Source organism: Hibiscus syriacus, unplaced genomic scaffold (assembly GCF_006381635.1).
Source record: "Hibiscus syriacus cultivar Baekdansim isolate YM2019G1 unplaced genomic scaffold, ASM638163v2 tig00111402_pilon, whole genome shotgun sequence".
Classification (NCBI taxonomy): Eukaryota; Viridiplantae; Streptophyta; class Magnoliopsida; order Malvales; family Malvaceae; genus Hibiscus; species Hibiscus syriacus.
The window spans coordinates 1,225,976-1,240,303 of NW_024063082.1; the positions used below are offsets into that span (position 1 = coordinate 1,225,976).

General features: G+C 38.3%; 1 non-coding gene and 1 pseudogene across 1 annotated transcript; both read left to right on the top strand.

Annotated features, from left to right (window-relative positions):
• The first annotated feature begins 8,285 nt into the window (after positions 1-8,285).
• Positions 8,286-10,231, top strand: LOC120162264 (annotated as a pseudogene).
• A 1,478-nt stretch (positions 10,232-11,709) lies between these two features.
• On the top strand, positions 11,710-11,781 carry TRNAG-UCC. Its single transcript has one exon. It is a non-coding gene; the product is annotated as a tRNA-Gly (tRNA).
• Positions 11,782-14,328: the final 2,547 nt, after the last annotated feature.

A 14,328-nucleotide genomic window follows, 5' to 3' on the forward strand; every position in this document is an offset into this window, starting at 1 on the left:
GTTGAGGGGGTCGCCAGAAGCATCGTTTGCCCAACTGCCGGCTTATTGTCACAATTTAAAGCTGAAAAATCCTGGGTCGGTAACTCATATCAAAACAGATAGAGATGGACGCTTTGAGTTGCTGTTTATCGCCATTGGTGCTACGGTTAGTAAATCAATATAATTTTGTTGACTCATTTTTGTTAGTTACATGCATTTCACATTTAAATGATTATATTTCTTGTGTATATTATTTTGTAGATTCGTTCGTTTATTACTTGCATGCGCCCAGTTATTATAGTTGACGGAGCACATTTGAAAGGTCGATACCTTGGAGTAAACTTATTAGCAGTAGCCATGGATGCTAACAATGGGATATTGCCAATAGCTTACGGGGTTGGCAAATCTGAAACCTCTGATTCATGGACATGGTTTATGGGGCATCTTAGGGATTGCATAGGTCCTATTAGCAATCTGACAATCATATCCGATAGGGCAAACTCAATTGACAACGCTGTTAGAAGGTGTTTCCCAGATGCTTTTCATGGACTTTGTGGTGTTCATTTGTATAGAAATCTAAAATCAAGGTCTGCTGGTATAAAAAAGCACAAATGGACATACTGGAAGGCTGTAAAAGCTTATCGGGAAGTGGATTTCAATAAGCATATAAATTGTTTAAGACGTGTTTTGCCTCAGTGTGCTCAAACACTAGAAGATGTCGGGTTTGAAAGATGGTCAAGAGTACATCAACTTGGAGCAAGATATGGTTTCATGACGTCTAATAGTGCAGAATCAATCAACGCTCTAAGTCGTCATTCCCGGAAATTACCCATTACTATGTTAATGGAGTTTTTTCGAGCCTCTATTCAACAGTGGTACTACAAGAAAAGAAACCATGCAGGTATTATTTCTTTGAATTCGTAACTTATCATATTTATATATTTTACTAAGTATTGTTTATTTAAATTTACAGGAACATTGGAACATCGTGTTACACCATGGACTGAAAAAAAGATAACGAAACGTGTTGTGAAGTCAACGTCATGGAGAGTTGAACCATGTTCAAACACTTTGTTTCAAGTACTGGATAATAACTTAAATGGGCTAGTCGATCTAAATGCAAAGACGTGTAGTTGTATGAAATGGCAAACATCTGGTTATCCGTGTGGCCATGTTATAAAAGTTGCTCTTCATTTAAACCAAGATGATTCAAGCGCATACGCTATGGATTGCTACACTACAGAAGTTTATCGACAGACTTATGCCGAGATTGTCTACCCTATTCCACATCCTTCTGAGTGGGACATACCAGATGACTTACAAACAGTTTTGCCACCAGCCATGGACAGAAGGCTACCTGGCCGACCAAAAGTCACGATCGTATACCGTCTAAGGGTGAAGAGAAGAAGAGATCGACATGTAGTCGGTGCAAGGAAAGTGGTCATACAAGGTTGACATGTGGATCACCAGTGCCATCAAAATCATCTTTTCCTCTACCAAAATATGGATCCTCATCAAAATCCAAAGCTCATATGGTGTCAAGCAAAAGGCAATCATCTTTAAAATCCCAATCACGATTGGCTTCACCTTTTGAGACTGTTAACTTAGGTGATTTTTAAATGCAAACGTTGTATTATGTGGATTTTATGTGTGAACTTTTAACATTTTCAGTTGAATTAATGACTCAGGCCAACCATTTTGACTTAACCAACTCTTGTTATTCAGTTGTTATCACTATTAGGCATGCATTTGACTATCGCAAAACGGAAAATACAATCGCAACGCGAAATGAAAATCCCAACATGAAAATCGCAATGCGGAAATGAAAATCGCAACGAGAGAATCGCAATGCGAAATGAAAATCGCAATGCGAAATGAAAATCGCAACGAGAGAATCGCAATGCGAAATGAAAATCGCAATGCGAAATGAAAATCGCAACGACAGAATCGCAATGCGAAATTAAAATCGCAATGCGAAATGAAAATCGCAATGCGAAATGAAAATCGCAATGCGAAATGAAAATCGCAACGAAAGAATCGCAATGCGAAATGAAAATCGCAATGCGAAATGAAAATCGCAACGAGATAATCGCAATGCGAAATTATAAACGCATTGCGATTTTCATTTCCGCATTGCGATTTTCATTTCGCATTGCGATTCTCTCGTTGCGATTTTCATTTCGCATTGCGATTTTCATTTCGCATTGCGATAGTCATTTTTGCCTTCAACATAATGCAGATTGAAATCAACAAAATCAACCATTACATTTCAATCAATTAAACAAGCACAAATAAGAATTATGTTCGCATCAATTACACAAATCAACTTTTACAAATCATCTTTTACAAATCAATTAAACAATCAAAAATAAGCAATAATTCTTATTTCTGATCATCTACTATTGAATCAACTTTTACAAATCAATTAAACAATCAAAAAACAATCAATTAAACTATTGAATCAACTTTTGCAGCTCGACATCATTTTCACGCAGTTCACTTCTGAGATTAACCTGCAGAAACCAAACATTTGTTCAAACAACACTTTCTACGCAAATTATTGAATTCTAGTTACTTAACCAAACATTTTCATTTATAAGTATATAAACTTACCAATTGTTTATGGACATTTTTATAACGCGGATGCAGGTAGGCAGCGTCTCGTATATATCGATTTAGCCATATAATGCCGAAACCACAAGCCTACTGCAGCTTTATCTCTATCGGTGGAGGTAGATACTTGATGCTTCCCGTCGTCAAACGCTCCAACGCCAAGCATACGAGAGGACCACAATCTCCTCTGGCTCCGCTCGTTTGTTGTGGCGCGGTCTCGTCTCTAATAACTGTAATATTGAGCTTCTTTGGCTTCTTGTTTCCAGAACGAGTCCAATAATTGATCGCATCCAAGAATTTAGCCAAATGAGAGCTCCATCCCTTAATAACATCTCTTAAATCAGCCAATGATATGTAATTTATCATGCTGTCATACACTATTGTCTTAAGGGATGGGAGCTGAAGCTCGACGAGAATCCAATGTTTACGTTCCAAAACAGGGATAAACACCTGCAATCATAAGTAATAATTCATTCATTTGCGCACTTATTTCATAAAACCTTTAAACTCAATCTAAAATAAATACTAACCTTATCGACCTCCCACCATGCAGGATAAAGTTTAGCTTGTCCATTGCCCAAATCAAATGATTCATCTCGTGCATTCTTCAAGTGAACGGCGTGAAAAGACGTCGGCATTATTGTATATCGTATATTTTTATTTTTCTTAAGTTTTCTTATTATTAGAAGACGTGTCACCCACGCATCGATATGCTGTTTTACAAAAAAAGACATATATTAGTGACTTACATAAATTTAAAAAAAAATTAATCAAATTGAAATATAAGAAAAATATAAGACTTACCCCCCCATCGAAATAGCCATTGTCTTCGACCCCTAATAATACGCCCCACCAAGGCCGTTCAAGCAACAAAAAGATATCATCGGTGAGCTTGCATATGTCAGTGAAACACCCCTTGCTCCGCTCATGTAGATAAAAATCAACTGCGGTCTTAGCCCAAAGGGTGTTATCCAAAATTGTGTCCGGTAGTTGTTCCCTCTCCTCTTCAGATACCGGTATGGTACTGGCCGGTAACTCATACGAGAGCCAACTTGAATCCATCATGTCCGGCACGTCAGAGGGTTTCTCAAGAAGCCTACATATGACGCCATGTGAATCGGGCTCTTGAATGGTGGGAGGGACCTCTTCAATGATGACAGTGGCCTCTTGAACGGTGGGAGGGGACTCTCGAGGAATGATATGGGGGGCCTCTTCAACGATAGGAGTGGACTCTTGAGGGATGACAGGCGAGTCGGGCTTCTTCTTGCGGTGTCTTCGCACTATTGGGGTGTACGGAGACTTAATAGCACGTGCACGCTGTCTGATGCGTGAACTCCGTCGTGCAAGCATAACCCGACGTAAAGCATCCACTCTATCGGGCCGCTAAATAATTAAATACAAAAATCAGTAAATAAACACATGATATTTAAACAGTGAAAACAAAGACAAATATGTTTCAAACTTGCATTGTATTCACCCAAGTCATTATTCTATCATAGTTCACAAAATGCATCAGATAACAAAGAAAAATATGTTTCAAACTAATACCCTGAAGTTAGTATTTGTCTTTGTTTTGTCTATTGGTTGAAGTAATGCAATCCATTCAAGTTTCAATTTGCAGAAGAAGAAATAGTTTACTTTCGCAACACGAAACTTAAAATCGCAACGCGAAACCAAAATCGCAACGCGAAATGAAAATCGCAACGACAGAATCGCAATGCGAAATGAAAATCGCAACGAAAGAATCGCAACGCGAAATGAAAATCGCAATGCGATTTTGGTTTCGCGTTGCGATCTTGTCGTTGCGATTTTGGTTTCGCGTTGCGATTCTGTCGTTGCGATTTTCATTTCGCGTTGCGATTTTGGTTTCGCGTTGCGATTTTAAGTTTCGTGTTGCGAAAGTAAACTATTTCTTCTTCTGCAAATTGAAACTTGAATGGATAAATTTACTTTCAACCAAAAGACAAAACAAAGACAAATACTATTTCACAGTGTTAAAGAATACACAGTTTAGCAGAATTGGCAGCAACCGAACAAATTTACTTTCAACCAAAAGACAAAACAAAGACAAATACTATTTCACAGTGTTAAAGAATACACAGTTTAGCAGAATTGGCAGCAACCGAACAAATTTACTTTCAACCAAAAGACAAAACAAAGACAAATATATTTCACAGTGTTAAAGAATACACAGTTTAGCAGAATTGGCAGCAACCGAACAAATTTACTTTCAACCAAAAGACAAAACAAAGACAAATACTATTTCACAGTGTTAAAGAATACACAGTTTAGCAGAATTGGCAGCAACCGAACAAATTTACTTTCAACCAAAAGACAAAACAAAGACAAATACTATTTCACAGTGTTAAAGAATACACAGTTTAGCAGAATTGGCAGCAACCGAACAAATTTACTTTCAACCAAAAGACAAAACAAAGACAAATATATTTCACAGTGTTAAAGAATACACAGTTTAGCAGAATTGGCAGCAACCGAACAAATTTACTTTCAACCAAAAGACAAAACAAAGACAAATACTATTTCACAGTGTTAAAGAATACACAGTTTAGCAGAATTGGCAGCAACCGAATAAATTTACTAAGCAATCTAAGTGAAATGGCTAATCTAAGTGAAATTACGAGTAAATTTATCATTAAGTTAAATATGGAAAATCTTAAACTTACCTCGTTGCGTAGAGTATGAACCTCATTCTGCAACGATACTATCATCTCACGTAGAGCGGCAACCTCACCACGTAAAGTTGACACCTCCACACGCCATGCACCATCGTTATCGCGTAGAGTACCGATCTCCTCACGCAAGGCATTGACCTCATCACGTAACTCCCTTGACTCATCCCGTTGAGGTGGAGGTGGAGAACAGGGAGATAGGAGTCGTGGCATCTTTGCCGGTCGCCTATCATGAGGTGATGGTGGAGAAGAGGCTCGATGATGTGACGGGATAGGTGATGGCTCTCGTTCTAGAGATGTATAGTCGGGTCGATCGGGTGATGGCTCTAGGTGAGGTGATGGCTCTCGAATTGGAGGAAGTGGATGCTGCTCATCATCCGTGCCATCAAAAAAATTCTGACTAGCTTGCCACCAATCAGTGGCAAGCTCTTCCTCCGTGGGTGTCAGTCTTTGTAATGGAATGTTGGCCTCCTAAAATATAAAAACTCAAACAAAGTTAAACGTCTACTATTAATAACTTGTTTATATATTATATGAAAGTATTTGTGTTAACTTACATTATTTATTGTGGCATATGGTATTAAGTCTTCCCAATCCAACAGAGTTTTCCTCTTCCAGGAAATAGCCCTGGGAATATCATTTGACGTTTTTATTGCATATGTACGCATGTTGGGGAAAGCCTCGAATATCCAAATCTACAAACAATATAATAACAAAATTAGTAATTGTTAAATAATTAATTATAATTTTAGAAACATTATATAGAAATTCTTACCTTAAAGGCCCAAACAAAGCCTGACAAAGTGTATTTGGACCCATCGCCCCGCAAACTTTTGCGGTCATCAAAGGCAGACGACAACTTAGTCCAGGTAGCTTTCCATATATACGAACCCCACGGAAACAGATTCCATGCATTCAGGTCCTCTACCAATATTATTAGCTCCCGATGAATAGGTTGTCTGGCCTCTCTGCCTAAAAGCCGGCATACACAAGTAGTAGAAGGCATACTCGGACAACATCGACGTCTTCCATCCGAGTGAAACCAGCTTTCTTATTAATAATTTCTTCAGGTCGTCGACATGTAGGTTCGGCTTCTCCATTGACTCATCCGGAAAAACCCGGGATAACCATGATGGGCGGGCGATATGACGAGTGTACCGGCCTACATCATCGTGTCCGAATCGTAGACCAGTGATTAAGCAGAACTCCTTCCGCCCAAAGCAAGTATACGCTGGTGGAAAATGAAACCATATCTCTTCCTCACCACGTTGTATACTGTCGGGTAGATTTGATGTCATGGTCTGAAGCCACAAATGGGTCAAATTAGCATCTCCACCCGGATGCTGTACTCTCAGCCATGGCCCGAAGCAGGTTTCCTCAAACAATTGTCTTTGAGCAGGTGAAAGCTTCTTTGCAATTGTAGTGGCCAGGCTGACTTTATTTCTCAAGGTCAATTGAGCCGAAAAAATTTCTACAAAAACAATAAACATACCAAGTTAGATATACCAAAAACTACACTGTGAAGATATACCAAAAACAATAAACATAAAAAGTAGTAGTTTATTCTTGAAACTAAAATTTGCAACACTGTTTTGTCTTTTGGTTGAAATGAAAATCGCAACGAGAGAATCGCAACGCGAGATGACAATCGCAACGAGAGAATCGCAACGCGAAATGAAAATCGCAACGAGAGAATCGCAACGCGAAATGAAAATCGCAATGCGATTTTGGTTTCGCGTTGCGATTCTCTCGTTGCGATTTTCATTTCGCGTTGCGATTCTCTCGTTGCGACAGTCATTCTCTCGTTGCGATTTTCATTTATCTCGTTGCGACTCTTCTGCAAATTGAAACTTGAATGGATTGCATTACTTCAACCAAAAGACAGAACAAAGACAAAGACAAATACTAACTTGAAAATCGCAACGAGAGAATAGCAACGCGAAATGAAAATCGCAACGACAGAATCGTAACGCGAAATGAAATCTAAGTGAAATGGTTAATCTATTATTGAAATGACCAGTAAACTTATCATCAGTTTCAATATGAAAAACCTACAATAATGCAAACATTTCAAAATAAAAATAATTAAAAAACTAACCCTCGGAGGTTGATTTTCCATTTCTGAATATTGTGAGGGATTTCTGACCGTGAATGGTTGTGAGGGATTTCGCCGGAGATGGGGACGGAAATCTTCGGAGATGGGGACGGATTTCTTCGCCGTAGAGAGTGAGAGATGGAGATGGGACTGAGTTGTGATTTAGGTTTTAGGTTATGAGTTGCGATTACGGGATTTGTCTTAATTCTTTTTGTAATTTGAAAATAAAATACGCGTAGCGATTATAATGGCGCTTTAAATATCGCGTTGCGATTTACGGATACGCGTTGCGATTTTATGTATTATCGTTGCGATTTACGGATACGCGTTGCGATATACGGATACGCATTGCGATTTACCCATACGCGTTGCGATTTACGGATACACGTTGCGATTTACGGATACGCGTTGCGATTTATGTGTTCGCGTTGCGATTTTCATATTCGCGTTGCGATTATGGAAAATCGCAATGCGAATTTGTACTATCGCATCGCGATTTTCAAGAATCGCGTTGCGATTTTGGAAACTGATTTGCGATTCTGGAAACTGATTTGCGATTCTGGGGATCGCGTTGCGATTTTTATTTCGCGTTGCGATTTTGTTGGTCATTTTGGCAAATCCAAAAAAAGTTGGTTAAAATCGTATATTATAATTTTTTTTTGGTCACTGAGGCGATTTTCTCTATTTAATATTGTGGGCGTTGAGTGGGTCAATTGAACCACTGAATATGCATCTAAGCTCCTGCATGTCTTTAAAAAGCTCCCTTCCACCTTTTTGTTATGGGATCCCAACGGAAAATCGTTTCTGGTTCTGGCTAGCCGCCGGAAAAACACCGGCAAAGCTAAAAACAACCATTTGCTTCCTCATTGGTCTTTTGTTGTGTTTCATATTTTGACTAAAATCCTATAATGGCGGTCGTAAATTTTGTCTCTGTTTTTTTGGTTTCAGTTCTGATAGTATTAACTTGGAGAGTAAACCCAGAACCTGTACAAGACAAGCAAGGTCTCCTCGCATTCATGTCAAAAATCAAACACGCGAACCGGATTCAATGGAATTCGTCGACCTCAGCCTGCGACTGGGTTGGTGTCAAATGCGGCGCCAACCGCTCCTTCGTGCACTCTCTACGGCTCCCCGGTGTGGCACTCATCGGTTCGATTCCACCCAACACAATCAGTCGGTTGAGCCAACTTCGAATTTTGAGTCTCCGAGCAAACCGTTTATCCGGTGAGATCCCTGCGGACTTCTCAAATTTGACTCTCCTCCATCACCTTTATTTGCAAGGTAACGAGTTCACCGGCGTGTTCCCGCCCAGCGTGACTCGTTTGACACGGCTCGATCTTTCATCCAACAATTTCACCGGTACAATTCCTTTGGGTGTCAATAATTTGACTAATTTAACCCGACTCTTCTTGCAAAACAACAACTTTTCCGGTTCTCTTCCCAGCATCGACTCCGACGGTTTATCCGTTTTCAATGTTTCAAAACTCGTTATCCAAATTCCCTGAATCTTCATTCGCTGGTAATCTTGGACTTTGCGGCCGCCCACTCCCGCCATCTCCTTCCCCACAGACAACTTCCGGTAAAAACTCCAAAAAGCTTTCAGCCGGCGCCATCGTTGCTATTGCCGTGGGATCGGCAATTGCCGTATTGTTATTTTTATCATTATTGCTCATTATTTTCCTCCGTAAACGGAAACGGCGGCCACCGAAGTGAGTTCCGGTTACGGTAACTATACAGGCGGTTCCGCACGAGGAGGCGGGGACTTCATCGTCTAAAGATGATATAACTGGAGGTTCAACGGAAGTTGCAAAGATGAATAAGCTGGTATTCTCGGAAGGCAGCGTTTATAGCTTCGATTTGGAGGATTTGTTAAGGGCGTCAGCTGAAGTGTTGGGGAAAGGCAGTGTTGGAACGTCGTACAATGTTGTTTTGGCGGAAGGGACGACGGTGGTAGCTAAACGGTTGAAAGACGTGGCGGTCAGTAAACGAGAGTTCGACAAGCAGATGAAAATGTTGGGTAAAATCCAGCATGAAAACGTGGTTCCTTTGAGAGCGTTTTATTATTCCCAGTACGAGAAATTGCTCGTTTCTGATTTCATGCCTCACGGTAGTTTGTCTGCGCTGCTCCACGGTAAATTATTGTTCCAATAATTCCTTGTTTATTTTCAAAAAAATAAATTAAAATTAAATCGAATTATATATATATATGTACACTGTGTTATCTGTTATCAAAATGTCTTTTGTATTTTAATATTGAAATATGTTGTTATCTTGTAATTTCGTAGGTAGCATGGTCTTAGGCCGAAGACCATTACATTGGGAGCATAGGATGAGAATAGCATTAACCGTGGCTCGATGCCTAGCGTACCTCCATGATTCAGTAAACATGGTCCACGGCAACCTTAAGTCCTCCAACATCCTTCTCCGACCTGATTATGATGCCTGCATCTCTAACTTCGGTCTCAACTCCCTCTTTTGTAATACCACTCTGTCTAGCCGCATCGTAGGTTATCGAGCACCGAAAATAATTGAAACTTGTAAAGTTTCGTTCAAGTCTGATGTGTATAGTTTTGGAGTGTTGTTATTAGAGTTACTGACCGGCAAATCATCGGATCAGACGTCGATAGCGGAAGAAGGGATTGATCTTCCGCGTTGGGTCCAATCCGTACTTCAGGAGGAATGTACGGCCGATGTTTTCGTCGCAGAGTTGATGGCGTTTCAGAACATCGAGGAAGAAATGGTGCAATTGTTAGAGATTGCAATGGATTGCATCTCGACGATGCCTGATCGAAGACCGATCATAGCAAATGTGGTACGCATGATTGAAGATATGCGGAATGACGGAAATGACTAAAATTACCAATAATCAAAGAAAAAATAATGATTGGTTTTTTTTTAAACGACGAAACAAAAGGAGTCGCTTTTTTTGTTTTTATTATTTTTTAATTTTTAACGATATATATGATGTGTTGACTGAAGTTGAAAGTTTCATTTAAAAGTTCAAACCCATTATCCATAGATGCCAAATGCATTGGTTAATGGGGGATAAGCTCATGATTTTATTATTTTAACACCTAGTCTAATTATAATATATGTTCAATCGCCTAGAGGTTTAACACGTGGCGAACTGAATGGTGGCCAGGCCGACTTTTTCTTTTCTTTTCCAGAAAATTAATATATATTATATAATAAACAAAGAACAAAAAAATCATTAAATCATGTTAAGATAATTAACTGTTTTAATCATTAATTTTTAAAAATTACAAAATAATCATTACTATTAAATTATTATAAAATGATCTTTAAAAAAATTAATATTTTTCAAAATAGCCAAAAAAGGCTCATTGCACATTGGGTTCTTCATATAAACAAGAGGATAATTTATTCACATAGGTCACCTAAACTTTACCCTATTCACGATGACCTTTATGATCTTTAATTTAACCAACATGAGTTTGGCAGATACAATACACGAGTTTTAGAGCTAAAGTCGGTGAGTATAAAAATGAATATACATTCGATACAAATATATTAAAATTTTTAAATACTTAAAAGATATTTAAAGAATTATATTCTTAGAATGCATACAATAAATGTAAATAATTCTTGGGATTTTAAGACACGAAATCCCAATTTGGGTGTTAAAGATGGATCAGCCATGATATGCTCACAAGTCACAAGTCTCATTTAATAAACAACAGTGGATGTTTATGTATTTTAAGACGAGTATATGTTTATCGTAAAATTTGAATTTTTTATGTTAATTATTTATTTTATTAATGATACTTATTTTAAAATTTCATTTGTAGGTATCTTATTCAAAAAATTTATGTCATTAGAATATATTTATACATTTTTAAAAATATTTTTATTTCTGTCACTATCATCCGTTATTGAAAATATGATCAATATGAGAAGTCACATTTGATGTAATTTATGCCAATAGAAGCAATGGGATTGATTGGACCATAATAGTATTCAATGAACGAAGGCGGTTGAAGGGCAATCTAATTCCTCAACCCAAATTAATACAAATTTAACAACATAAATGTCCATTAATCAATATGCATCAAGCACATATAACAGCTTAAACCATTGGAGTGAATTTGTCTTTCATGCTTTTTATTGAATTTGAATTTTAAACTAAAATTTAATATTATAAAAATGTGATACGAATATAATGTGTCAAAATTTATTTAAAATTTAAAAATATATAAAACATCTCAAATACGATTATGTTACAAAAAAAAAAGGAAGGCAACATGGATATAAACAAATAACAATTTATAATTATTTTATGTTATATATTTTTTTTTCTACCATTACCATCAAGCGTTTGTAGTCCAACGGTTAGGATAATTGCCTTCCAAGCAATAGACCCGGGTTCGACTCCCGGCAAACGCATTTTTATTTTTCTCCTCTCTTTTTCCTTTTTGTCTGTTTTTTGTTCGATCTGGAAACCGGGGAATGACTTCTTCATGAATGGAAAGATCAAATATGAGAATCATTGTCGTAGTCAGTGGAGTTTCTTTAACTTTTTAGTGGTAACATAGACAGCATGCAAGCTTGAACAAAGTGCATAATCAACTACCAAGCTGCTTGTCGCATAGATTTAAGAAGGAAAAGCTAGAGACAAAAAGAATGGAATCCCTTGCTTATAGCCCATTATAAATTTATGCTGACGAAGAAAATGTTTCACCAAAACACAAGACAATCATTTTTGAGTGCTTCTTTCGTTTCTCTTACAGATCAACAATGGCTAAAACATTTCTGTCCACTATTGCAGAGAGTGCTTACTTGGCAGTTAATGTCAAAACCCATTTGAGTAAACAGGAGCAGACCATGAGCAGCGTTAACGCGGTGCTCTTGGATGCTCAGTGGCAACAGCACTGCAACGAAAAGTTGCGCCTCTGTATGTGGAAGCTGAGATATATCTTTTACGATGCTGAAGGTGCTATTAATGATTTCAAGTGTGAAACCTTTGCGCAATCAAGTGGTCATGACTTGTACTTTACTTTCAAATGCATGATCTGATACATGATCCTGCAACAATAGTAGATGAAAATGTTCGATGTTTATCAATTTATGCTGAAAAGACACTAAAAGTTTCCCAAGTTTTGAAGAGATTGAAAAATGTTCGAACAGTAATTGCCTCAAATTTAATGAACCATTCATCATATACGGAGAAAATTTGCAACCACTACTAGTACATGATGAAGCAACAAAGAATGCCATAATATTGTTGATGATTGACAAATCACCAAAATGCTAAAGGGCTAACCGTGATTTTAAATTCTGATACGGGAATTGTGAGACCTACACAAAGGTACCTTCAAATTTAGGAATATTAGGGATCCAAAACTTCAAACACTCACTCTTCAGTGTGGGTCAAACAGAAGCAGGTTTACCAGGCATACCTTACCTTGATTGCCTTCATAATCCGCGTTATCGTTTGCATCACGGGTTTGCCTGGATGCTGTTGAGTTGTGAGGTGGCTGTCTGGTGGACTGACTGTAACAACCCGAGAGAAAAAAAATCGGTGTAATTTGGAGAAGTTTAGTGACTAAAATAAAATTTATGAAAATTTATAGGTTATTTTTGAAGTTGAAGGAAATTAAGAGACCAAGCCCTGAATTCCTCCAATAAATGTCGACAGGTTTGATTATAAACCAAACGTGTTTTCTGATTTCAAAATCATAAAATACAAGCAAATTATAAAATTTCCTCCTCCCGTGCACTTACTTTCAAAGCCCGATTCCGACGTCGTCCAACTTCCAATCATCAAATTGAAACCGTCATCGTGTTCATCGTCGACCCGTGATCAAAACCCAGTAAACCAATTATAGCGAAACGCTGCCAAACGACGTGAATTTTGAGTCAAAGTATCGACGTTTTTTTAGCACCACCGTCGGGAAAATCTTAAATTCATCTTCGATCGTTGATCGGTTTTCGACACTTCTCGCACCATCGTGTTCCTGGTGTCGTTCTGAGTCCGACGGTGTCGTCCTTGTCTCCGTAGGCGACGGCGCGTGTGGGAGGTGGAACGGTCAAAGATTCGGCCGAGTTAAATCGAGCTCTCCACCGTTCAAAAATTTGAACCGAGGTTGGTAAGTGTCTCAAAATAACTTAAAAGAATTTTTGGAAATTTTTGCATAAGTTTTTGGAGGCCAGAGGCGGTCTCACGCGCCCCTACGCGCCACCCCTACGCGTGGGGAAGATTCGAATTGCAGTTTAATTGTTGACCGGTTTGACCGATCTGAACCGGGTTGACCGGTCTGACCCGACCCGTTGACCCGACCCGACCCGGTGACATTCTGGGAATTATTTTGAAAAATGTGACATTTTGGTAATTTTCGAATGTGGACTATTGAACCCCTTTTACCATAACTTTGACCGGCTTTAAACGGCCATTAAACGACCTTTGATTTTGTTCGAGTATACATATTCTGACATTTTTCGACATGCCGAATCCGTTTCAGAAGTCCGTTTTGTTAATTTGAACTTGAAGGCTTCCAAATCATCAGTCAAACCCGTTGACTTTGATTTTGACCAAGAATTTGAATTTTTGAAAAGTCATACTTTATGTTTTTCGACGTCCTGATTCCGCAATTCGTTTGGTCAAATTCAGACTCGAAATCCTCCAAATTGATAGTCAAACCCGGAAAATGCTTATATACTTAAGAATTTAGCTTTGAACAATTAATTAAGACTTGGGGCTAATAAATTATTATTGTTTGAAGGTACAAGAGACTCTCCGGATCGTTCGACAGCTCGACCCAGCTCTTCTAGATCAGTTAAACCACGTGTGCCAGTATTCACCCGTAAGATCCGTAAATTTTATGATTTTTAGAGATTAATTATGTTACCCATTAGTAATATAGTGTTATTATAAATTAGGTTCGAAAACTGTAGCAGAACGTGGTGAAACCAACAATCAGTAGATCTACTACT